The sequence below is a fragment of the Sarcophilus harrisii genome, chromosome 3 (assembly GCF_902635505.1).
Source record: "Sarcophilus harrisii chromosome 3, mSarHar1.11, whole genome shotgun sequence".
NCBI classification, from domain to species: Eukaryota; Metazoa; Chordata; class Mammalia; order Dasyuromorphia; family Dasyuridae; genus Sarcophilus; species Sarcophilus harrisii.
Window position 1 is genome coordinate 15,443,727 of NC_045428.1, and position 26,688 is coordinate 15,470,414.

General features: G+C 37.0%; 1 protein-coding gene and 1 non-coding gene across 2 annotated transcripts in view; one reads left to right on the forward strand and one right to left on the reverse strand.

Annotated features, from left to right (window-relative positions):
* Positions 1-26,688, forward strand: part of LEKR1 (leucine, glutamate and lysine rich 1) — a 164,465-nt gene that overhangs the window by 47,199 nt on the left and 90,578 nt on the right. The gene's annotated exons all lie outside the window — the stretch shown is intronic.
* On the reverse strand, positions 3,511-3,620 carry LOC111720096. Its single transcript, XR_002769951.1, has one exon. It is a non-coding gene; the product is annotated as a U6 spliceosomal RNA (small nuclear RNA).

Genomic DNA, 26,688 nt, shown 5'->3' on the forward strand with positions numbered 1-26,688 from the left:
TAGCAAATTTGCAGTGGGCGTTGTCAGCTCAGTTATTTTCTAGTTCCATCCAGTAGCATGAGAACAGGAAGAGTAAAGGCAGGAAATGGTGGGAGTAATCCAAGGTTGGGGATCAGCAAGTTACAGTTGATAAGAAGAAGCAAGAGTCTGAAGTATAGAAGATAGTGACTGAGATAGGAAATGGAGGAGGTAGTAGCCAGTGTAGAGGTGATGACCTGGGAAAAAATGAGAAAATAATCATAAAACATGGCACAGTACCTAATAGGCATTTAAGTAAATGGTTATTCCCTTCCTCCCACCCCTAGAAAAGAACTAAGGGGTAGAGAGCTTGAAAGTCTTAGGATAAAGAAGCAGAATTTGGAGCTGCAAGACAGAGGGGGATGATGGAATGATAAAAGATGATGATCAGGAATCTCAGAATTCATGATCATAGAAGTAGAACTTCTCTTGGTCATGGCAGCATCCAGGGTATGACCATCTCTATGTAGTTGGGGGAGATAGAAAATTAGATTGGGGAAAATGAGTAAATTAAAGAATCGGGAGTTTCATAAGGTGTCAAAAATGTGAACATCCCCATGCAGGAGAGCAGGAGTTGGGGAAGAGAGAGATTGTAAGGTGGGCGCTGAATTCGTTGATGAAGAAAGGGAATAGTCCCAGAGGTTGATGGGTAATGATCACAATTTTGATTAGATGATAAATATAAATTTAATGAACATCAAAGAAAAGAGGATACTGAATGACAGTGGGAGGGGAAAATCCTGAAAGTAGCAAAAATAGTAATACTCCCATAAAGAGTATCATATCCCCTTTCCCATGACCAATGAATCTGGTCCAGTATGTTGTATCATTAGGAGGATCCAGCTCTCAGTGAGTAGAAAAAAATAGAGTTGAGAAAGGAAAGGTTTAAGATGAAAACAAATTTATTAATTGTAGAGCAGACAGACATTCCAGAGAGGAGTAGAAAGAAGGAGGAATAGGTAGATTGGAATGGGGTATTGAAGGGTTGGGAATAGAAGTTGAAGAATAGGGTTTAGAAAATAATGGCTGGGACAAATAGAAGCACTGAGATAGGCTGGGTGCATGCTCACTCTGCATTGTGGGAGGACAGCTAAGTATTTTTTTTAATATTGACTGACTTAGCTTGTGTGCCAACTCCCTACTAGCCATTTTTTGTTCCAGGATTTCTTGTTCCAAATACTTTCTTCTTGGCAGAAAAATAGAAGAATAGAGCATTTTGCCTTTTATCAGCTATAAGTTATGACATGTTCCCTTCACCCCAAATTTCACCCTATCTTTTCTCTGAATCTCCAGCACACCACCTCTTAAAATATCAAACCAACAAGAAGCCTCTTTTGGTCAATCTTAACCTTTCTTGCCAGGTTTAGCTCATTTTTGCCCTTTAACCCCCATCCTCCATCTTCTGTGACTGTCTTTAAAAACTTTATTGAGATATTGAGTTTTTCGTGAATCCATCATGGTAAAAGTGAATCATTTGTCCTTTGGTCAACTCTTTTTCCTCTTCTTTGGAATTGTCTCCCTTTATGTCTTCAAATTTTCATTCTTGAGAGTTTCCCATCCTCCTTGTTCTAATTTCTTTTGTAGATTTTTCCTCAATGGTATCTTACCTATCATTTTTTGGTGGCACCTTTTGAAATTGGCCTTCCCCAAACCCAAGGGATGCATCAGATTATAAATACCTTATTTTCTCCTTTCTTACTAATCCTAAGGAGCTGTGGTCACATCCTCCTTTGATTCCCATCACTTATATTCCGTAACCAGTTCTTCTTCATTAGTGAGAATAAGAAGAGAATTTCCCCTTGTTGGTTTCTCAATCTTTTAAAAGATAAAAATTATCATTAAAGTGAGTGAAGGGGTGTGTATGTGTGTGTGTGTGTGTGTGTGTGTGTGTGTGTTTAAGTGAGAAAGGAAAACAGAGACATATACAGAGACAGAGATAGAGACAGGGAGACAGAATTACAAGAGACAAAGATAAAGAGACAGTGCTTTAGTAGATGTCTGGTTAATTGAAATCCTTTCTTATGCTTCTCTGCCTGGTTTCCTTTGTATTTCCTCAACTATCATCTACTTCTTTTTTCTATCTAGATGGTCCTTATACTTCAATAGCAAAATTGTTTCTATTAATATTCTATGCTTCTCCCTGCACATTTCTGTTTCTTCACATGACCACACCTTCCTAATATATAGCTATCCCCAACCTCTCCTTTTTTCTTTTGAGTAAGGAACGCCCACTTAGAATCATATTCTGAACATTATCTGTGATATCAAAAGAGATTAATGAATATGCACTTGACTGACTTAGTATGGTAATCATTTCCCACTGGCGAGGGTGGAGAGAAGAAAACTCATGTCAGAGTAACTCTTTTTCTTCTGCCAACCTGCCTCTCCCTTTTTATCTCAACTCTGGAAGGAGTATAGGAGGCCTCAAGTGATTAGTGTATATTGCTCTAGATCAAAGATGCTTGAGCCTGAACCTGAAACTTGTCAGGGAATTTAAATGTGAATGTCACTTTGGGTCACTTGCATTCTTTCTGTTTCTTTATCTAAGAAACATACACATAACCAGTATTTCTTTTGTTTCTGTACATACTTTTCATATTTCAAGAATTGCCATCTGTATTAATAAGAAAAAAGTTTTACTTATCAACTTTAAGAGAGTAATCTTTGAAATCTAACTAAGAAAACTCCTTCATTTATTTATTCCTTTATATCACTCAGTAATACAAATGCATACGTAACAAACTACAGAAGTCATAGAAGTATTGTTATCAAATGAAATCGTGTTTATAAAGCAGTTAGCATAGTGCCTAGTGCATCGCAGATACTTAAAAGCTTGTTTCCTTCCCCTTCCATATCATTTTATTTTATTTTATTTTTTACCATTTTAGTGTTGCTTCTTTTCTGCTCTTTTCCTTTTTCTTTCTTTGTTTCTTTCTTAACTTAAATACAATATGGAGGAGAAAGTAGCAATGCTATTTGCATAGTAGACCATAAAGAGAGGATTCAAAATATGAAAGAATATCCATTTTAAGGGAACCTATGTAATAATTACTACAATTAGGTTTAGTCTCCTTGTAGGTTTTCTTTTGTTTCTGCTGTACACTTTTTACTTTATTCTTTCTCTCCCCCTTTCAACTCCAAGGCTACAATTAAGTATATATATTTGTATGTAGACACATGTATACATATATACATATACATACACACATATACATGCATGCCTACAGACATAGATATATACATAGATATATTTATGTCATACACATATATACATGTATACATTCATATGCATTGATGTAAAACTACTCTTCGTTTTTATTTTCTATTTCTTTGAGTCCATGTCTTTCCATTTCTATTTCTCTGAGTCCATCTTTTCATCTTTCCTAACTCCACCAACCTTATACTTTTTTGTATTTTATATTCATTTATATATTCATTATAAATTAAATAAAATTGACACAATATAGTAATATTTGTGTATTTAAATAGTTTTAAAATATGAAATGCTTCACAAATTTGCATGTTATCCTTGTGCAGAGATCAGTTCATGCTAATCTTCTCCATATATTACAATTTTAGTATATATGCTATAAAGTAAGCATCCTTCCAATCTTCTATTTCAACCATTTTCATCTATTTCTGAATCGCCAATCATTCACTCAAGTTCTTCATTTATGGACCTCTGAGATTCAGGCTCTAGGGAAACAGTCTATTTTTTATCCTCCATAGCTTAATGACACATCTAGGGTCTCATCCTACAGTCATATGAATATTCTCAAAGATTCTCCACATTTTTCTTTCCTTTTCATCTTGGGTGACCTCAAGCTTCTGCTCTTTGCTCTATTGAAATATATGACTAATAGTGCTTTTTTAAAAGTTATTTAACAAGATTTATGCTTTTTGTTTTAAAGATAGTCACATTTTCAGGTTTTGAAAAGCAAATTTATAAATATCATTCCTGATCTAATTTGAAGATTTAAAAGAAAGCATATTATTGGTACAAAATCAGAAATATGTCACGTAGTTGAAACCTGGGCAGATTTAAGATTTGGGGAAAATTGTTTTGAAGGCCAACCAGACTAAATTGTCATAAGATGGCTGTATCAAGAATGTTTGCAATGGGTATGTCTTTTGGGTCTTTTTCTCAAAGAGATCATTAAAAAGGGGAAAGATCCCACATGTACAAAAATGTTTATAGCAACACTTTTTGTAGTGTCGAATAACTGGAAACCAAGTGGATGCCCATCAATTGGGGAATAGCTGAATTATAGATTATAGTATATGAAGGTAATGGAATATTATTGTTCTATAAGAAATGATGAGCAGACTGCTTTCAGAAAAAACCTGGAAAGATTTATGTGAATTGATGTTAAGTGAAGTGAATAGAACTAAGAGAATAATGTATATAGTAACAATAAGATTATGTGATGATCAACTGTGATGGACTTGGCTCTTTTCAACAATGAAGTTATTCAAGGTAATTCTAATAGTCTTGGAATGGAAAGAGTCATCTGCATCCAGAGAGAGGACTATGGAGACTAAAAGTGGACCACAGCATAGTATTTTCGCTTCTTTTTGTTGTTGTTTGCTTGCTTTTTTTATTATTCTCATATTTTTTTTTCCTTTTTGAACTGATTTTTCTTGTGCAACATGATTAAAATGTGCAAATGTTTAGTAGAATTGCACATAGAAATCCTATATTGGATTACTTGCTGTGTAGGGGAGGGGAGAAGAAGGGAGGAAGAAATATTTAGAAAACAAGATTTTGCAAGGATAACTATTTAAAACTATCTTTGCATGTATTTTGAAAAATAAAAAGTCATTATTATCTTTTAAAAGAATGTCTGCAGTGGCCTGGATGATCTGCAGGTTTTTTTTTTCAATAATATATTTAATTTTTCCAAATAAATGTAAAGATAGTTTTCAGCATTGATTTTTTTATAAGATTTTGTGTTCCCAATTGTTTCTCCCTCTCTCCCTTATTTCCCCCTCCTCAAGACAGCAAGTAATTTGATAGAGGTTATACATTTACAATACTTTTAAATTTCATATGTTATGAAAGAAATTTTATGAAAGAAAAGACCAAAAGAAAAAAAAATACTAGAGAGAAAAATCAAGTAAACAAATAAACAAAAAAGGTGAAAATACTATGCTTCAATCCACATTTAGTCCCCATAATTCTCCCTCTGGATGCAGATGACATTTTCCATCTCAAGATTATTGGAATTGCCTTAAATTACCCCATTGTTGAAAAGAGCCAAGTCCATCATAGTTGATCCTCACATAATCTTGCTGTCACTATGTACACTTTGTTCCTGGTTCTACTCACTTCACTCAGCATCAGTTCATGTAAGTCTTTCCAGGATTTTCTAAAATCTGTCTGCTCATCATTTCTTAAAAAGCAATAATATTCCATTATATTCATATACCATATTCAGTCATTCTCCAATTGATGGGCATCCACTCAATTTCCAAGTTCTTGACACTAGAAAAAGAGCTGCTAAAAACATTTTTGCACATGTGGGTCTTTTCACCTGTTTTATAATATTTTTGGGATACAGATCTAGAAGTGAGGCTGCTTCCCCAAATTGCTCTCCAGAATCGTTGAATCAGTTTATAACTCCACCAACAATTCATTAGTGTCTCAATTTTCTCTCATCCCCCCCAATATTTATCTTATCCTTTCCTGTCATCTTAGCTAATCAAATAGGTAGGAAGTGGTACCTCAGAGCTGTCTTAATTTATATTTCTCTAATCAATAGTGATTTAGAGCATTTTTTCATATAACTATAGATGGCTTTAATTTCTTCATTTGAAAATTGTATATTTATATCCCCTGACCATATACCAATTGGAAGATGGCTTATATTTATTTATTTATTTATTTAATAGCCTTTTATTTACAGGATATATGCATGGGTAACTTTACAGCATTAACAATTGGATGGCTTATATTTTTATAAACTTGACTAAGTTTTTTATATATTTTAGAAATTTAGAATTTAGTCTTTATCAGAAATGCTATTGTAAAATTTGTTTTCCAGCTTTCTGCTTCTCTTGTAATCTTGGCTGCATTGTTTTTGTTTGTGCAAAAAAAAATATTTAATGTAATCAAAATTATCCATTTTGCATTTCATAATATTGTCTAGGACTTTTTTGGCCATAAATTCTTCCCTTCTCCAAATGATTTGTAGTTTGTGAAAGTTATCAACAATGTCCTTAACAAACATTTTTTAAAAGGATACCTCTTCTCTAAAGTTGTACCATCTCTTTTGAATGTTATCAAATTTTGTTTTAGAGTTGTTTTAAAGAATGTACTTTAGAGTTGTACTTTAGCTTATTAAAAAGAAAAATAAAACTTAAATTGTTACAAAATTTTCAATACATCTAATGTTTTGAAATCTGCTGTAACATATATTAGCAATACAAAAATTCCTATATTGGGCAAGAGTTTGGGCAAAATTACTTTCCAGTTAACTGATTGACAACTTCAAGACACTATGTGTTTGTGATATTTTTACTTTTGTGGTTTATGTTAAAACTTATTTGACATTCAGTTTCTTAAAATGGTTAAATTTGGGTCACTTTTCAGATTTTGTTTCTTTTCTCACAGTTGTTGCCAAGGACATCTTTAAAGTTTAAAGAAGGTGCAGTTAAGGTTAAGAAAATCATTACTATCTATTAGAAATATCTAATAGACAAGACTGGAAATGAGAGGAAAATCTCAGCTCAGATGTAAAAATCCAAGAGTCATCTTCAGAGAGGTGATTGTTGAAATGATGGGAAATGCTGGGATTGCCAAATGAGAAAGTTGTAGAAGAGGAGTAGTAGTACCCAGGACAGAACCTGGAAAGGGCCCCTGGCCTAGACCTCTTTTCTCTTTTAAAGATTCTGGGGAAGTGATTTTTGTTCAGTCTCTTAACTGGCAATTTCACTTTTTTGTTCTCGTTAGAAATGCCATAGTTGGTTATTCTTCCAGTTGTTATATAATAGTTCTTCTGTATTGAGTCTGCTTGCCTTCATTCTACTTCCAAGTGTGAAATTCCCTGTACTGGGGTAAAAGTCTCCTTTACCCCCCACCACACACTTGGCTTAAAGAGACTTGTTTGGTGTTCTTGGGGTCCATAATGAGCTGTGACACTCCCTTGAGGAAGTCAAATTCTTGCCTATATGAATTCCTCGTTTTGTCATGGGCTTTTCCCCTATCACTCAGGGCAGTTTGTCTGACTGGGCCCCAGGTCCCCTTGGGTGTAGCTGTCAAGAGAACAGGGAGATGAAGTCCTGACAGAGAGGAAATGAGAAGGTGGTGATGACACTCACTCACACACACACTCACTCACTCATACTCACACACACTCACACACACACACATACACACACTCTCACACTCACACTCTCACACACACATACTCTCACACTCACACACACACATACACACTCACTCACACACTCATACTCTCTCACACACACATACTCTCACACTCAGACACACTCATACACACACATACACACACTCTCACACTCACACTCTCTCACACACACACATACTCTCACACTCACACACACACTCACATTCACATGCAAATGTACCCGAATTTCTGACTCTCCCCTCCAGACAACATCGTCTAGGTCTGAGAAGCCGTGGGGTCTGGGCAGGGGGCAGACTGTAACCCCCAGGGAGGCATTCTGGGACCGGCAGTCCCCAGAGCCAAGGACATGGTTTAATTTTGTTCCCAGTCTTCATGTCATGAGATGTGACTCTGCAGCCACAAAGCTTCTTCCCCGCTGGGGACCCGACCCCTGTGTTGTAGGACTCGCTGACACGAGCATTTTCTCCCGTTGTCAGGAACCCCTCCGGTTCTTTGACCTCCGACACGGCCATGCTGGCCAGAGTGGGAAAGGGCTCAGAAGGTACTATCTGGCAGAACTGTCCCTGACCTTAGGACAGAGTCATTCCTGCCAAACGGTTTGTTTCTCAGGCCAAGGCCTCAGATTTCAGCAGCAGAGTCCATCAGAGAGAGACGCAATACAAGGGGACAGACTTAGGCAACGTGACGGGGGCCGTTCAGGAGCCTCGGGCTCTCTTAGCTCCATTGCCCCTCTTCGCAGAGATCTCGGCCGCCCCTCTGTTCTTTAAGGACGACCAGTTCTGAGGTGATGTGTGCCCCGTCAGGAGGCAGAACGTGAAGGAACAAGGGGATGGTTCTTCTCCCCCATCTAGAATATTGTATCAGTATTTATGGCCACACAGTTTGGGAAAGATGCTGATAAATCGGAGAAAGTGAAGTGTATTAAATCCGTGAAGGATGTTAAGCACCAGGGCTATATAGATGGCCTGCACAAGCCTCCGCAGAAAAAAATGGTTGTTTTCAAGCATTTCAAGAGTTGTCCCATGGAAGGGGCATTAGAGTGTTCTGTTTACTTCCAGAGCCGAGAGGAAAAAAATCAACCAGATGTCAAAAGGAGAGCCATCGCTCTCAGAGATGTCCCGGGGTGCAGTGGGCTCCCTTTCAGGGGAGGAACTCAGGCTGAGATTTCCTGCCACTTGTCTGGGGTTTTGCCATGTGCATGTGTCCCTCCTTGAGGTGTGGGCTAGATCACTGCAGCCCCTTCCGAGTTAGAAGTCCTACCATTCTGTGATCCTAAAGCAACTGGAAAAGGATTAGCTACAGTCCTAGAACTTTGTGGGGGGAGGCAGGTTAATGACCCCTTCCAGGGTGAACGACACCAGCTTCTGGCTCTCTGCCACCCAGCTCGCGTCCTCCCTTCCTGACCAGAGGAACAGGCCATCGTTGTCCCTTAGCAGGTGGCGGAATTGCTCCAGCCACAGCAGCCACAATCACAGCTACAAAACGACTCGTCCCTTCACTGCCCACTTTGTGGCAATGACTCTCTCTGAACTTCGCTATCAGTCAATCAACAAGCATTTTTTAAGCTCCTACTATGTGCCAGGTAATGTGTTAGGCACTGAGGTTCAGAGAAAAAAGATGAAATTACTCCTTCTCTTAGTTCTGCGCCTCCTTGCATGTGTTTAAGCATGTGCAAATACATGTGAGGTGGTATGGAGGGCAGGAAGGCACTGGCAAAGGGATGGGGAAGGACTTTGTGGAGATGCATCTGGAAGAAAAGAAAGGGATTAAAGGAGGCTGAAATAAGTAAGGAGATGGCACAGGGATGGAGGAAGGCGAGCTGTGCTCAAGTCCCATAAGGCTCGTCTGCCAGCTGGGCTGTAGCTGAGCTCCTGTTTGTCTTTTAGTTTAGTGTAGACCCTGTCAGAGGTTTTGTTTTTCTGGAAGAGCTTTGGAGAGCCCCAAGTCCTTGATAAAAGTTCTGAGTAGGACCTGAAAAGCAATAAACTTGAATAAACTGACCAAACACACAGAGAAGCATTTATCTGTTTTTGCTTGCATTAGCCTTCAAAGGCTTTGTGCCTCAGTCAATCCTTCTCCCCTCCACCAGAGCTACTATTCTAAAATCACCCTTAACACCGTTCTACACACCCCACATGAGAAAAATCAGACTCTTTTAATTACACTCTTCATTTTTTAATTGATCTCAGCAAATATTTGAGTTATTCCTCTGAACAAAGTGCTCACCTTTGCCCAGCTCGATCACTCACTGACTTTGCTCTGAATGATTTCTGAATCTTAAAAAAAGAAAAATCAAATCCATCTTTAAAGGAGGAAGACTATCTCCTATTGAAGATTTTCAAAAGATTGTGCTACAGTCTCTGAAGACAATTTTTAAAGGGGAACATGAAAAATGGTTTGATCAATGGGAATGTTAAAACGCCCCAATTTTTACAAGAGATAAAGCCCTGATGACAACACTTATTGAGGTGTTTAATATTTGAATTTAAACATTTCTTTTTATTTGATTTTTTAAAAATCAATTGTCACTTTATAGTCACATTTCATTAAGTAGTCTCAAGATTTCTACTTTGTGGACATCAAGACTGGAACCATTACTCTATGAGGTACAAAGCAGTATTGAGAATAATGAATTCTCTTGCAATGATTACATAAAGCCCCATTTTTTTTCTTTTTCTATGTGCTTGTAAAATTAACATTTCTCATTATATGTAATTTCTTGAGTTATAATTCACTCCTGAAGGACTGATACCCAGCCCTACTGTATATCTTTGCATTTTGTTTAGCTACTAACCACTGAAATGCTGTGCTGTTCATTTTACAGCCATTTGCTTTATCTTGTTAGAGTCATGTTAAATTCCACCCCTGTTTTCCAAATTACATTCCATCCTTCCTAGCATGAGATCTGACACAAATTTAATGAGCACGCTCCCCACTCATTCTTAGTATAATTAAATTTCTAGTTTTCTCAAGCATTTACTTAGAAAACAGTTTACTCTCTGACAGATTTATTTTTAAAATAGTTTCTGCTGGGAAGGTCCACAAAAAGCTACAAACTCTAGCATACCAGGAAGTCACTCTTTGAAATTTCAAGAGTCTTGGGAATTCTTTTTAGAAGGGTCTGATCCTTTCTGTTCAAAGCCAAATATTTCATGAATTCATAGATGAGTTTTGGAGGACAGTGTCACAAATGAGTTTCTCTTGTAAATATTCCCTAGGGTCAATTCACCTAGAGTTCAGTTGAACGGGAGGGAGGGAAGATCCAGCCATCAGTTAAAACAAACAAAAAAAAAAACTGAAAACAAACCAGCCTTTTCCCAAAAAATATTTTTCAATTTTGGACTCGCAATTTTTCTTTTTACTTAATAATATTTAATTTTTTTCCAATTACAGATAATGATAGTGTTCAACATTCTTCTTTGTAAGATTTTGAGCTCCAGATTTTTCTCCCTTCCCCCTTCCCAAGACAGCAAACAATTTGATATATGTTAAACATTTGCAATCATGTTAAACATATTTCTACATTAATCATGTAGAAGACTTACAACAACAAAAATAATGAGAAAGGAAAAAAACAACAAAAAAGTGAAAACAATATGCTTTTCCATAACTTTTCACTGGATGTAATCAGCATTTTCCAACACACATGGACCCTGAAATTTTTAATAGGAATTTTGAATTAAATCTTTGACATAAGGTGTCCATGTGTTGCTTCTTAGACTTTATATACCCCTGGATAATTTCTAAAAACCATGCACAGAATCATTTTATGTAAGATTTTATAGTACCAGAAGATATACAATTCCTTATTATAAATCCTTATTATGATGTCAGGTAGTATAAAATGCATGTCATCTACAGGGAAAAATTGTAATTTCTCCAAGCACTGTCTCCCCATGAGTTAATCAATCCATTTTCAACTACCAGGATGTGGATGTGCCTCTTTGCTCCTGGTGAGACCTTGGAGGCCGGGGTGTCCATTTCTTCTGGGGGACATCAGATTGGGGCCCAGAGGAGTTTGTTCCACTGAGAGATGTGTGTCGCTAAGACCCTTGGGTATGCGTACTTACTGTCTCTGCCACTGTCGGTGTGATCATGAGGCAATCTGTCCACTTTGAGGGGCTTCCTTTTACTTCTCTTGGACGATCTCGGATATCTCTTCCAACTCTGGTTCCGAATCTACCGTTTTTATCATTGGAGAGATGTTAGAACCTGCCTTTTCCTGCCTTTTTGAGATTGACTTTCCCAGGCTCACCCAGCCAGGATACATGAAAGGCAGGCCTTGAATGGTGGCCATCACTGCTCCTGGCGTGCGGTCTCTCACACCCAGGCCATTTAGGGATAAAGTCTCTGCTTCACAATGGCCTATATTTGGGCCAACAAAGAGACCTTTTCATTGGCATGTACGACGTTTACGGTTAATTTTCATTCAGAATGTTCAGTACTATTTTGTTACTTATGTAAATTGGGCTCCAAATTACATAGGGTTCCAATTACTCATTACCCATGAAGTCATATTCCAATATGATGAGGTGACACTGAGCTGTCAAAAACTACCCTGGTGGAGCTCAGCTTGGGCAGGTTCTCCGAGCTACAACAGCTTCCAGGTACAGCCCTGGTGGCCATCTGTCTGTCTGCTGTCATCTGTGGGCTGGCTGGTTCACTTTGGGAAGCATCATCGACCGAAGATTTTTTTGGCCATGGCAGTTCCTGGAGATCATCTGTCTCCAGGCATCTGAGAGTTTGTATACAAACACTGGCACAATTGTAGGCTTCTCGAGTACTGAAATGTATAAATCGCAACCAAATCCCTATCAGTTGTTCTGTGAAAAAGAAGCTAAGCAGTAAAGGATTCCTCCTCACCTAGAGCTTTACAAAATTATCTACATTTAAGTCAGAGGGAACATGATGGAGCTTGTAGACTTTATGGGAATGTTAGTCAAGAGATGACACTCTTTTCTTTCTCCATTCTTCCCCAAGACACAAAAAGATGAGAACATAGAATAACCTCCCTCCCCCCTTTCAACTTTTTGCTTTCAATACTTGAATAGATCTCCAAACATCTACCCTTTTCATCTTCTGTGGCTGGTTTACATGCTCTTGTACATGGAAGTCCATCCAATATGTTTGCGACCCTTGTGTAAGTCTCAGAACATTCCAAGAGTACCCATATGTAGCTCATCTTTGTCCATATGTGGTCCTTCATATTTACTAAGAGGCCATCTCTTTCTGGTCATACATCCCTTTGATTATGTCTATATGCACACAGACACATCTGTGATCATATCACATAATAGTTGATATTATATTCGTATCATATCTAACATGTAATCACATGTGAAGTCCGGGTTAGCCCCCTGGATGCCTTAGAATCAGCCGGAGTCAGGATAAGCAAAAGTCCTTGGTCTTTGTTCTTGGTCTTTAGGGGTAGAAGTGAAGGGAATGGACACAAGCTCTTCACGACCTCCCTTCTCCCCATCCATATCCAAAGTGACTCTGGCTAGTCTTACTCCACCCCCTCATTCTTTCTACAATTCTCAGTATACACCAAAAGATTGAGCCAGCACAGGATAGTGGGAAGGGCCATTTTCCAAGCAGATGTTAGCAGAGTATTGTCCAATGGGTAATTAGCCTTAAGTTCTAGGTTGTCTGATTCCAATGCACCTATTCAGAGTTTCAGCCCTATATAATCACATACTATAATCTATATTTTTAGCAATTTAATTCATCTTTGATTTTATGCTGGAACCTATTCAATTTGGCCACAGGTCTCTCCATCTTTCTATGGATGATCTACAACTATTCTTCCTTGGAGATTATGGCACTCTCTGGTTCCCAATCTAAGATAGAGACTGAGACAGAGAGAGATGGACAAATGTGTATATATATATATATATATATATATATATATATGAGAGAGAGAGACAAGAGACAGAGATGGAGAGACAGACAGACACACACACACACCCACAGAATATATTTTTAGATGTACCACAAGGCAATAAGAGGTCAGTGGGCAGAGTATCAGCCTTGGAGCCAGGAAGAGCTGAGTTTTTATCTTTCCTCTGGCACAACCTTTTCTACATCAGCCTGGGTAAATGAGCTGGTGGCCAGCTGGCCTCTTAATGATCTAAAAAGCTCTCCCAGGCTACGAGCTGAAGAGAAGGCTCTCACCACATCTGTAGAGGGGGTCCATTCCCTTTTCTCACCTATCAGTAATTCTCTAGTAGATTGGAAGAGCCTGATGGCAAGGATGTTAACTTTGGTCTCTGTATCTCCAGTCTCTGGCCTTGTGTCCACCATTTTACTGTCATTGGCTCATAGATTACTTGATTGCCATACCTCTGGACAGGGAGATGGTAAATTTTCTGGGAGCGTGGGGATCAAGTTAGGAGTAGCTAAACATTTCATCCTTTACATTGTGGCTAATAATTTTTTTATCTGTTAAAATTTGTTCTTGGGGGGGAAAAGATGAAGAAATGTGAACTATATGATAGTACCTTTTGGTAGATTTAGAAATGGATGAATGGTCAGACATAAAGAGCAATCGTTAACTGTTAGACGCCAACTTGGAAAGAATAAATGAGAGGGCCACAGAATTGCTCACTATAGAAGCTCTGTCCCTAATAGGCATGAAGACTTCCTTCATGAAGGGAATTGGGAGATTCTGGTCACTGAATAACATCGCTGACAGTCTAATAGACAGTAAACAGTCATTTCTGCATGTAGATCATTGAGTGGTTAGAGAAAGATTTTTTAAAAAAATTTAGACAAAAGAAAATTGAGAAGATATGCTTGCTATCTAGGTAACTGCTATGTCATCTATATGGATTTTGGGTTGAAACTAAAAGTAGCAAATGAATAATAAAAATTCAGATAATCATGGTTCTCTAAGGAAATAGTTAATGTAAAGGAGTCTACAGATGGAAGAGACCAAAAGAACCCAGGAACTGCTTCATCCAGCAACACTTACTTCTTGCAAAACATAGAAATATGGCAACCAAGGGCAGCTCTGATTTGGATTATAAATTTTTTATAAAACTTATAGGGAAGGATGGTTTGAGGTAAAATAGCAAGAAATATGGGAGAAAGAAAGGAATTTACTAAATATTTGGTTAGAGACATCTGGTTAGACAAACATTTAGTTAGACACATTATCCAGAGAACATTTAAAAATGAAATTAGAAGGATAGTAAGCAGATAAATAGAAAAATGTCACTAGTTTCTCCATAAATGACAATGAAGCTGCCATATTACTTCTACTTACTCACTATCCATTCCCTCAGCTTTTTGTATTCTGGTTCCCACAGCAAGCCTTCTGTTGGTATTACCCTGTTAAAAATTACTAATGCCCTCCCAATCACCCAATCCAATGGAACTTTGTAGTATTCATTCTCTTCAGTCTTCTATATTTAATGGTTGATCAACCCAACCAATGGATATTCTCTTCTCCCTTAAAGGCACATTACACCATCTAATTCTCCTGTCTCTCTTTGTTAACTGTTTCCTTATCAAAACTCAGTTAATTAGATAAATGTAAATTAAAACAATTCTGAGGTACCACTTCACACCTATCATGAGATTGGCTAAGATGACAGAAAAAGAAAATGATAAACACTGGAGGGTATGTGGGAAAATTGGGACATTAATGCTTTGTTGAAGGAGTTGTGAAATGATCCAGCCATTCTGGAGAGTCACTTGGATCTATGCCCAAGGGCATACTCTTTGATCTGTATCCCAAAGAGATCATAAAAGATAGAAAAAGAGCCATGTGCAAAGATGATTGTAGCAGGTCTTTTTATAGTGGCAAGGAATTAAAAATTGAGGGCATGCCCATTAGTTGGGGAATGGCTGAATAAGTTATGGTACATGAATGTCTCATTGTTCTTTAAGAAATGATGAGCAGGCTGATTTCAGAAGAGCCTGAAAAGACTTGCATGAAGTGATGGTGAGCAAAGTGAGAAGAACTAGCAGAACACATAAGCGGTAACGGCAAGATTGTGTGATAATCATTTTGAGTGTTAGCTTTTCTCTGCAATACAATGATCCAAGACAATTCTAATAGACTTTAGATGGAAAATGTCATGTGCATCCAAAGAAAGAACTATGGATCTGGAATGAGGATGGAAACTTAATTATTTTCACTTTTTTGGTTTTTTTTTTCTTTCTTGTAGTTTTCCCCTTTTGTCCTGATTCTTCTTTCCCAACACAATTCATATGGAAATATGTTTAAAAATGATTGTACATGTATAACCTACATTGGATCGCTTGCTTTCTTGGGAAGGGGGAGGTAAGGGAGGGAGGGGGAAAATTGGAATTCAAAATCTCACAAAAATAAATGATGAAAACTATCTTCACATGTAATTGGAAAAAATAAAATACTATTAAAAAAAAGAAAAAGATAAAAAAGAAAACTAAAAAACAAAAATTATTTCCTTGTCCTCTTCACCATCTTGATGAGTGTTTTTTTAACCTTCTCTATACTTTGTCTCTTGGTACTCTCATTCAAGTTCACAGCAATGACTGTAGAGAGGTTTTCACAGAAATTTCAGTGAACTGAACAATAAAGATGGAGAAGTAGCTGTCCATCTGATAAAGTCTGACCAGGTTGTAGGCAGACTCAAAGAGTCTGTGGAAGGAGTGGAGTGGAGGGAGTGAAATTAAGATGCATAAGTAAAATTTATATTTTAATATATTTAACATCTACTGGTTATCCTGCCATCTAGAGGAGAGGGTGGGGGGTAAGTGGTGAAAAATTGGAACAAGAGGTTTGGCAATTGTTAATGCTGTAAAGTTACCCATGCATATATCCTGTAAATAAAAGGCTATTAAATAAAAAAAAAAGATGCATAAGTAGAAAGAATGACCACATATCCTGGAGAAAGAGGAAGGAAATGGATCAAAGAAGTCAGGTACATAAATCATCCTTAATGAGGAAAAGAGACTGGGATCTGTGTGATGAACAAAATACCCAAATGGAAAAAGTTGATCATTTGAAATAGTTTTTTTTGTCATCAAAACCTTTCTTCATCATTTTGTTATGTTAAGAACATCTAACTATATTATGTATAATTTCATTTTCTCATTAAAAATCATGCTTGGTATATTAAATTTTGAAATCTAGTTTATTCAAAACATAAGCACAAATTTATAAATGGATCTGCCAGCTTTATAAATTTGAGAAATGCCTTATTGCTTCAGTTTAGCTTCTTTCTCAGTGACACAATGTTCTCTTGTAGTACTCATGCTATTTAATCTGTCCATTGCATCTGGAGCCTGAGAACCCTCATGCTAATGTAGGTTCTGTTGAGGTAACTTCAAATGAGTCACTGAAGCACTGTGGACTCCAGCCTCCTCATAAGTAAAACGAGGGAGCTGTGTGTAGTAAGGGACCTCTAAAATCTCTTTCAGAGGTGATCCATCTCAGGGGTCCTAGCAGTACCAGATCTCAAACAATAGTACATCAAAATAATCTAGTATTGGGTAAGAAATAAAATGGTTGGTCAGTGAAATAAATTATGTACACAATATACAGAAGCAAATGAGCACAGCAACATAGCATTTGATAAACTCCCAAGATCCTAACTGTTGTGGTGAGAACTTACTTTTTTCTTCTTTTCTTTTTTGTTTTAATAATATTTTTGCAAATATGTACAAAGATAGTTTTCAACATTCACCTTTATAAAACCTTGTGTTCCAATTTTTTTCTTCCTTTCCTCCTCCTTCCCCAAGACATTAAACAATTCAAAATAGATTAAACAGGTGCAATTCTTCTAAACATATTTCCATATTCATCATGTCATGCAGAAAAAAAAAATAAAAACTCTGAACAAAAAACTGCTGAGAAAACTGGAAAGAAATCTGGCAGAAACTGGGCATAGACTACCATCTCACATTATATAAGCTCAAAATGGGCATATGATGTAGACATAAAAAGTGATATAAAATTAATAAGAGAGCATAGAAAAAATTACTTGCTAGATTTATGGATAAGGGAAGAATTTATGACCAAATAAGAGAGAGAGATTCATGGGAGGTAAAATGGATCATTTTAATTACTTAAAATTTTAAAAGGTTTGTTATTGTTCTTAGTTATTTTCACTTATATCCACTCTTCATGACCCCCTTTGGGACTGTCTTTGGAAAGGTACTAGAGTAGTTTACCATTTCCTCCAGCTCATTTTACAGATGAGGAAACAGAGGCAATCGAGGTTATATGAGTCGCCCAGGATCACATAATAAGTGTCCGAGGCCGGGTTTGGACTCAAGGAGATGAGTCTTCCTGGCTTTAGGCTTGATACTCTATCCACTGTGCCATCTGGCTGCCCCTAAAAAGGATTTGTACAGTCAAAATGAGAACAGCAAGAATATGGGAGAAAATATAACAAAGTTTCTTTTTAAAAGGTCTCATTTCTCAAATATTGAGGGAACTGAGCCAAACTTATAAAAAATATATGCCATTCCCCAATTGATAAGTGGTCAAAAGATATGATTAGTTAGTTTTCAGAGGAAGTAATCAAAATTATCAATAATCATATGAGAAAATTGCTCTAAGTATCTAATAATTAGAGAAATGCAAATCAGCACAACTCTAAGGTACCATCTTCATCAGATTGTATAAATTTTAAGACATGAAAATGGCAAATACTGGAGGGGATGTAGGAAAAAACTTTTTATAGCCCAAAGGACTATAAAACTATGCAATACCTTTGACCTAACACTGCTCATTCTAGATTTATACCCCAAGGAAATCATAGAAAAAAGGAAAAGGATAAAAATATTTATAGCATCTCTTTTTTGTGGAGGCAAATAATTGCCTAGCAATTGGGGAATGCCTGAACAAGTTATAGCATATGAATGTGATGGAATACTGTTGTGAGGTAAGAAATGATGAAGGGGATGGTTTTCAAAAACCTGGGGGGACCTAAGTTTGATGTAAAGTGGCTCAAAAACTTGTCCCTTATCATGTTGTGTGACTCCCTTTTGTGCACTCTGGGCTTTGGCTCAGTTCCCATGAACACACTCTGTACTTGGCTGCATTCTGTGCTCTTTGTATGCTTGAAATGTCATAATTTCTCCTCTTCACCTGTTAAAACTCCATCTGCTCTTTAAAATTCTTCCTTTTTCCTGATTCTCTAATTCATTTCAGTTTAATTCAATTTCATTCAACAATTGAACTAGTAATTAAGCACCTTCTCCTAGGACCTCTCCTATTTTTTTATTTTTATTGATCTAATGCACTTTTATTGTTATATCCATATGTGTTGATCTTTACTAGGCTGTAAAGTCCATGGAGCAAGAATCAAGTCATAAAGAAGCTTGTGCCCAACTCTGTGCGCAGCAGATACTTTTAAAAAGTTCATTGGATGAATACATGAAATCCTTTCTGTCTCAATAGAATGTATGAATGGCTGTCTTAAGTATCACTAATGCCTTCCTAATCCCCCAATCTAATGGTGACCAACCACGAAAGATTGGGCCTTGGATGAAGAAAAATAGTAGTTTATTATCCCAGCTGTAGCACTGAATTCTGTTGGTGGGGGGATAGATGGGAGGTATAGCGGGCAGGGAGGGATAAAAGATTTATCAACATTAACTGGAAATTTTCTTTCTCAAGGGAACTGACATTAATATTTTCTCCTGCAAAGTGAATTTGCTTCTTTTTCATGTTTGCGATTTCAACTTCTTGCTCTCTGGGTCAACAAAGACTGGGAGTGTTCTAGAGCAACTTATTTAGCTTGTGATGGAGGAAGGAAAAAAGTGTGTGTTGCTTAGAGAGCACATTTCTGTATGTCAAAAGGGACTTGGAAAAAATATATTGAGCAATCAAATGCTTGAAAAGAACACAAATGAGATTTTAATTAAGAAGCAATATTGACTCAAACCATTGCAGTACCATTCACTGCTACTCTGCTGGGGGAAAATGTTGTGACTAGTAGACATCAAAGCCTGCAGAGAAGTACTTGTTATTGTTAGACTCAGGAGAGCCCTAGCAATTATCAAGAGCAAATATCCCCAGCCCTCAGCTCAACATAGCAAACATCCTTTTTGCTCAGAGAAACCGATACTATGCATTTTTATTATCAAGTAGAACAATAACCTTTTTGCATGAAACAAAACTGTCCTTGACAAAGGCCTAAATCTTAGGACCATGCACAGAATTCAGAGCAGTCCATTAAGCAGAAGGATTGCTTTGTTTGCAGTGACCCAGGACTCAGTCTTTCTTCTGTTCCATATGCGTCTCTGTCTCTAATACTGGGAGTGTACCAGACTTTTCTTTAGTAGCATTTCCTAATGGGATTTGAGGCTCCCACTTATTGTTTACAACCTTGTGGCTGCCTTTGGATCTTACAAAGAAATCATGAACCTTTTTCTACAGTGGCACTTTTGATCTCTTAGAACCTCCATTAAGCAGTGTACTGGGTCACAGGGGTCCTCCCTGTTTTTTACCAAGAGATCCTGTTTGGAGGCAGATGCAGGAATCACATGGCCAATTCGATCCAATGAGTTTTTTGTTTTATTTCATTTTATTTTTATTACAGTCTTTATTTTTCCAAATACATTCAAAGATAGTTTTTAACATTCACCATTGCAAAACCTTGTGCTCCAAATTTTTCTCCCTTTCTCCTCTCTCCCTCCTCCTCAAGACAGCAATCAGTGATTAATATAGGTTAAACATATGCATTTCTTCTAAACATATTTCCATATTCATCATGCTGCTTAAGAAAAATCAGCTCAAAAGGCAAAAAATGAGAAAAAAACACCCAAAAAAGGTGAAAATACTATGCTTTGATCCATATTCAGTCTCCATACTTCTCTCTCTGGATATGAATAGTACTTTCCACTACAAGTCTATTGGAATTTCCTTGAATCACCTCATTGTTGAAAAGAACCAAGTCCATCACAGTTGATCATCCCATAATTTTGTTGTTACTCTGCACAATGTTCTCTTGATTCTGCTCACTTCATTCAGCATCAGTTCACTTAAATCTTTCCACGTTTTTCTGAAATCAGCCTGTTCATCATTTCTTAGAAAACAATAATAGTCCATTATATTCCTATACTATATAATAACAGTCCATTATATTCCTATACTATAATTAATTCAACTACTCCCTACCTGATGGCCATGCACTCTGTTTCCACTTTATTGCCTACAGAAAAGGCTGCTACAAACATTTTTGTACTTATGGGTTCTTTTCCCTCTTGTGATTTCATTGGGACACAAACCCAGTAGAGACACGGCTGGACCAAAGATTATGCAGTTATAAAAGGGCATAGTTCCAGAATGCTCTCCAGAATGGTTGGAGCAGTTTACAACTCCACCAACATTGTATTAGTATTCCAGTTTTCCCACATCCTCTCCAATATTTACCATTATTTTTTCTTGTCATCTTAGCCAACCTGAAAGGCATGAAATGACGTCTCAGAATTGTCTTAACTTATGTTTCTCTAATCAATAGTGATTTTGAGCATTTTTTCGTATGACTAGAAATGGCTTTAATTTCTTCATATACTTTGACTATCAATTGGGGGATGGCTTGTATTCTTATAAATGAGTCAATTATCTGCATATTTTAGAAATGCGGCCTTTATCAGAAACACTGGCTATAAAAATTTTTTCCCCAGCTGTCTTCTTCCTTTCTAATCCTGGTTTTCATTGGTTTTGTTTGTGCAAAAACTTATTTTGACATAATTATTTATTTTATATATATATTTACATGATGTAATTATCCATTATATATTCGTGATGTAAAATTATCCACCTTTCATTTCATAATATTCTCTAGTTCTTTATTGGCCATAAATTCTTTCCTTCTCCACAGATCCGAGGTAGATTATCAATTGGTCTCCTAATCTGCTTATAACAGCACCCTTTATGTCTAAATCTCAGACCCATTTCAACCTTATCTTGGTATAAAGTATTAGATGTCTACAAATTTTTATTAAGTGCCTGTTGTTTGTAAAGAACTGAGCTAGCACTGGTCATTTCCACAGGCAATGTTGTCCAAAAATTTCTCTTCTCTTGGAGCAATACCCCATGGATTTTGTGGTGGTTGTGGAGTCATTTAAGCCACGTCTGATTCTTCTTTTTGATCCCATTTTGGGATTTTCCTGGCAAATGGTCGGCCATTCCCTTCTCCAGGTCAATTTACAGTCTGAGGCAAACAGGGTTGAGTGTCATGCCCAGGGTCACACAGCTAGTAAGGATCTAAGGCTGGATTTGAACTCGTGCAGATTAGTTTCTTCCCTTGGAATCCTTAGGGTGGCTGTAACCTTCACGTACCTCCTTTGTGTTTGCAAATGCTCAGATTATTTTTTTTTAACATTTTCAAACCCTGAAGTTGCCCCTCATCTCCTAATGATTGTCACTATCAATGTCCATCATGACATCTTATATTTACAGTGTCTTACAGTTACAAAGTTCTTTAAATACGTTATTTAACTTTCCCTTAGAGCAACTCTATGGGGTGAGTACTGTGAATATTATTATCCCCATTGTACAGAGGAGAAGACTGAGCCTGGGAGCAGTTGAATTGTGTGAGGTCATACAGCTGATCTAGGCGGAGTCCAGCCTCAGGTCTTGTGGCTCTGAATTCAGCGTCTTCCTCTCAGTGTTGCATTAGAGGAATGTAGTAGAGAAAACACAAAAATCGGATGACCTACTTCTCAGCACCGATGAATAGACATTATATACGTCTATCAATTCCAAAACTACATTGCTGGTTTAAATCTGGAAGTATTCATAAAAGACCGCAGGTCCTGGGGTCATGTCTAAGGGCAATCACAAGAAACATGCCAAAATGTCACACCCAGCAAAAGTTTACTTTTGAATCCAAAAAATGGACTTTCAATGAACTTGCAGATCTCCAGGATTTTCTATCAACCAAAGCCGAACTTAATCGAAACTTTAACATATAAGAGCCACCATAAGAAACTCAACGTGGACAAATTATTTGTTTTTTGGTTTTTTGCTTTTTTTACATAGGAAATGCATCCCAAATGTTTAAGATTGACATCAGCAATGGGGTAACACAAAAGAAAGATTGGAGCAGAGTTAAGGTGAAAAAAGTGATCATATTTTACGAATGGAAGACAGACCCAGAGGCATTAGAAGGCTGAGGAGGACTAGCAGTTTTGAAAACCTACTCCCATGAAGAATGGGTCAAATAGGCAGCACTACATCTACACCATGAAGGGATGAGCATGCTCCAAAATGTATAGAGAAATGGGGGGTAGGCAGCGAGGTGGTGCAGTGGGCAGAGCACCAGCCTTGAGACCAGGAGGACCTGAGTTCAAACCTAACCTCAGACACTTAATACTTCCTGGCTGTGGGACCCTGGGCAAGTCACTTAACTCTAGCTGCCCCAGCAAAAAATGGAAATATATTTTTAAAAAGGAAAGAAAGAAAGAAAGAAAGAAGGGGGAAGGGATGGACAGATGAGGAAGCAAAAGAGAAGGGAGGGGATCCGTGGTTGGGGGGAGGTTAAGTAATTAGCCAGACAAAGAGCAGAATTAAAGCAAAAAAAATTAATAGACATAGGAAAGGTAGGAGGGGCAGGTGTGTGTGTGTATGTATATGTGCATTTCTACATATGTATACATACCTTTCTTAACTACAGCCTACTGGAGGGATGAAGGGATGTTGCAATAGATACTTTCTTGATGCCCCAATTTATTGTTCTATATATCTCGAATCCTCCCTGATGATCTGCTGGGCACATGACAATATTCTCCTCTGTTGTGTTTTATTTTGTATTTCTTTTCTGTTTTTCTTTTTTTCTTGTTTTTTTTTTTAACAAAATAAATCTGAAAGCGTTGGTTGAAGTAGGAAGTGGAAAATTGGAATTTTGCAAATATTGCTTCCCCAAATTCATTCTAAACAAAAGTAATGGCCAGATTAGCCATTGTTAATGTAGAGTGTGGACTCTTGAGGCCTTCCTCTGTTAACTCAAAGATCTCCACCCAGGCTCCTGGGAACAAAACAGAAAGAAGCTGTTCAGGCAGGCATTGTGATGCTGGCAGGGGGATTCTTGTTCTGGTCATCGAGCTTATAGGACACAGAACATTCTGTCAGTACGGCCTCTTCAGGAACAGTCTCTGACCCCACAGCAGCCTGTGCTCATACCAGGAGTGCTCACATTCTGGGCAGGGTCAGGACTATAAGGGAAAAGTCTGTGCTTGAACAGTACATACTGTCTTCTAATAGTGTATGATTAACTTTACCAAGATGATCTAACATATACAGGAAAAGTGAACATATTCATTATGATAATTTCCATTTAAAAGGATCACAGTGGACCGTATAATAGGCTCAGGTTGAACTAATGTGACATACCCAGAGAGTGTTGTTCCAGAGCCTGAATTGCTGTATATGAAACATTCATTAGGGGAATAAATTAAGCGAAGAGTTGTCCTCTCCCAGGTGTTCTTGAGAGGATTTTTTAATTGATTTTATTTTTTTGGAAAAGAGGAAAAATGTCATTGGAAAAACAATGTTAGAAATACTTTTTCCTAATTAGGTTACTGATCATTGGAGTGTTCTTTGGGTTAGGAATATGATGCCAGGCAAGTTGAACCACCACCGCCTTCTTGACTGCAAAGACTGATAGAGACAATCTAGGACTCTGATGCGATTTTATGAAAATGACATCAGGAAGATGCTTTGTTGCTGCATCCTAAGGACTCTGGAATCTCAGCATCTTTCTTAAAGCTGAATCTTCCACGTGTTGTCTCCTCATTAGAGCAGGGGCTGTGTAACCTCTGTAAATCTGTCTCCAACATTTAGCACAGTGCCTTGCACATAGCAATGCTTAATATATCACTTATACTTTGATTTATTCACTGAAAAGCAGGATGGTATAATGGCTAAAGAGCTAACTTCTGAATGAGGAAGGTTTGGGTATCAAAAACTCTAGCCTCTGACACATACTGAGTCTGTGGGGCAAGTCACTTGGTTTTCCAATGTTCCAGGCGACGCTAAATGCATGTGAATTGCAGAACAGCCACTAGTATTCATAGATATAGGGGTTTTCCTCACTCTTAAGTTCTTTGCCCCCATGAAATCACAATTATGACCCCCAAAAAAGAAATTACATTTTAGTTTTTTTTATTATTATTAACTATTATTTTACTTTTCCCCAATTACATATTAAAAACCATTCTAAACACTTTTTAAAGTTTTGAGTTCTAAATTTTATCCTTTTCTCCCTTTCTTCTTTCCTCCCTCCCTCCCTGAGATGGTAAGAAATACAATATAGGTTATACATTTATAATCATGTAAAACATTTCCATGTTAGTCATTTATACAAGAAGACTCAAAGAACAACAACAACAAAAAAAAAGAGTGAAAAATAGTATGCTTCAGTCCGTATTCAGACAATATCAGTTCTTTCTCTGGGGACATACAGTATGTTTCATCCTAAGTCCTTTGGGATAGTCTTAAATCATTGCAGGGTTGAGAATCGCTACGTCATTCACAGTTGTTCATCATACAATATGGCTGTTACAGTGTACGGTGTTCTCCTGGTTCTACTCATTCCACTTTGCATGAATTCACATAAATCCAGCTTTTTTCTGAAATCATCCTGCTTGTCATTTCTTACAGCATAGTAGTATACCATCACACTCATTTGCCACAATTTATTCAGCTATTCGCCAATTGACAGATACTTTCCTGATTTCTAATTTTTTGTTACCAGAGAAAGAGTTGGTACACACACATATTATGCATATTTATGTATGTATATATATATATATATATATATACATATATATAAAATTTACAAATAGGTCCTTTCCCCCTTTTTAAAAAAAATCGCTTTGGGATACAGACCTAGGAGTGGTATTGTTTGGTCAAAGGTACATAGTTTATAATCTTTGGGTTATAAAAAAAAAGTCCACAATTCTCTCCAGAATGGTTGGATCAGTTCACAACTCTTGCATTAATGTCCTAGTTTTCTGACACCACCTCCAACACTTATCGTTTTTGTCATAATAGTCAGTCTGATAGGACGTATTGTCTCAGAGCTGTTTTAATTTGTGTTTCTCTAATCACTAGTGATTTGGAATATTTTTTCATATGACTATAGACACTTTGATTTCTTTGTCTGAAAACTGTCTGTTTTTAACCTTTAAGCATTTAGCAAGTGGGGAATGACTTGTATATTTATAAATTTGACTCAGTTCTCTAACTTATTTGGGAAGTAAGCTTTGTTAGAGATACTTGCTGCAAAAAATTTTCCCTGGTTTTCTGCTTTCCTTCTAATTTTAATTGTATTGTGTTTTTTGGGGGTAAAATTTTAATTTTACATTATCAACATTATCAATTTTACATTTCATAATACTCTCTATATCTTACTTGGTTCTAAATTCTTTTCTTCTCCATACTTCCGACAGGTAAAATATTCCATGCTTTCTTAATTTGCTTATAGTACCACCTGGTACATGTAAGTCCTGCATTTATTTTGATCTTATCTTGGTATATGGTGTAAAATATTGGTCTACACCATGTTTCTGTTATATTGTTCTCCCAACAGTTTTTGTCAAAAAATGAGTTTTTGTCCCAAAGGCTTGGATCTTTGGGTTTATCATGTACTAGATTTCTATGGTCATTTACTTATTATCTAAAAGAACAGTTTTCAGCATTTGGGGTTTTTCTTATAAACTTTATATCAGTTTACAAACTTATATGGCAACTACAACATTTTACATGTTTAAGATGCTTTTATTAGTATTGTATGCATCTCATTTTTCTCATTCATCTCAATGATATTCATGTAAATATGGGCCTGTGATAAGTTACTGTCCCACAATTCTTTTATATTTAATATTCCAAATACTTGCACAGGTGGAGAAATCAATGTATTTTCTAATAATTACTTATATTCTGCAGAGACTTTTTGCACAAGTGCTACCATTTCCTTTTATAATCCGTATTAATAAGCCTGTTGTCTTTACCCTTCGGTAATTTTTGGGGGTGGTGACCTGACGTTGTCAATAAAATAAGTCCTTCCTTTTCTATAAACAAATCTGCATGCCTCAGACATATGTTTGATGCTTTTTAAATGACCTGATGTTGGATAAAATCATGGCTGTGTTGCCCAACATGGATTTAGATAGTTTCACTGTCTTTCTTAGGCAACTCACTTTTGACTCCATTCTACAAACTCAGTGGTTTATTCCTGTTGAAAGTCTTTACGACTGGGGAATTTTTTTTTCCAAAAGTAATTCTGTAATTTTTAACCTCTCTATCATTTAATTCTCTTTTTCCTTTTTCCATGAGTGTGTTAATTATTCA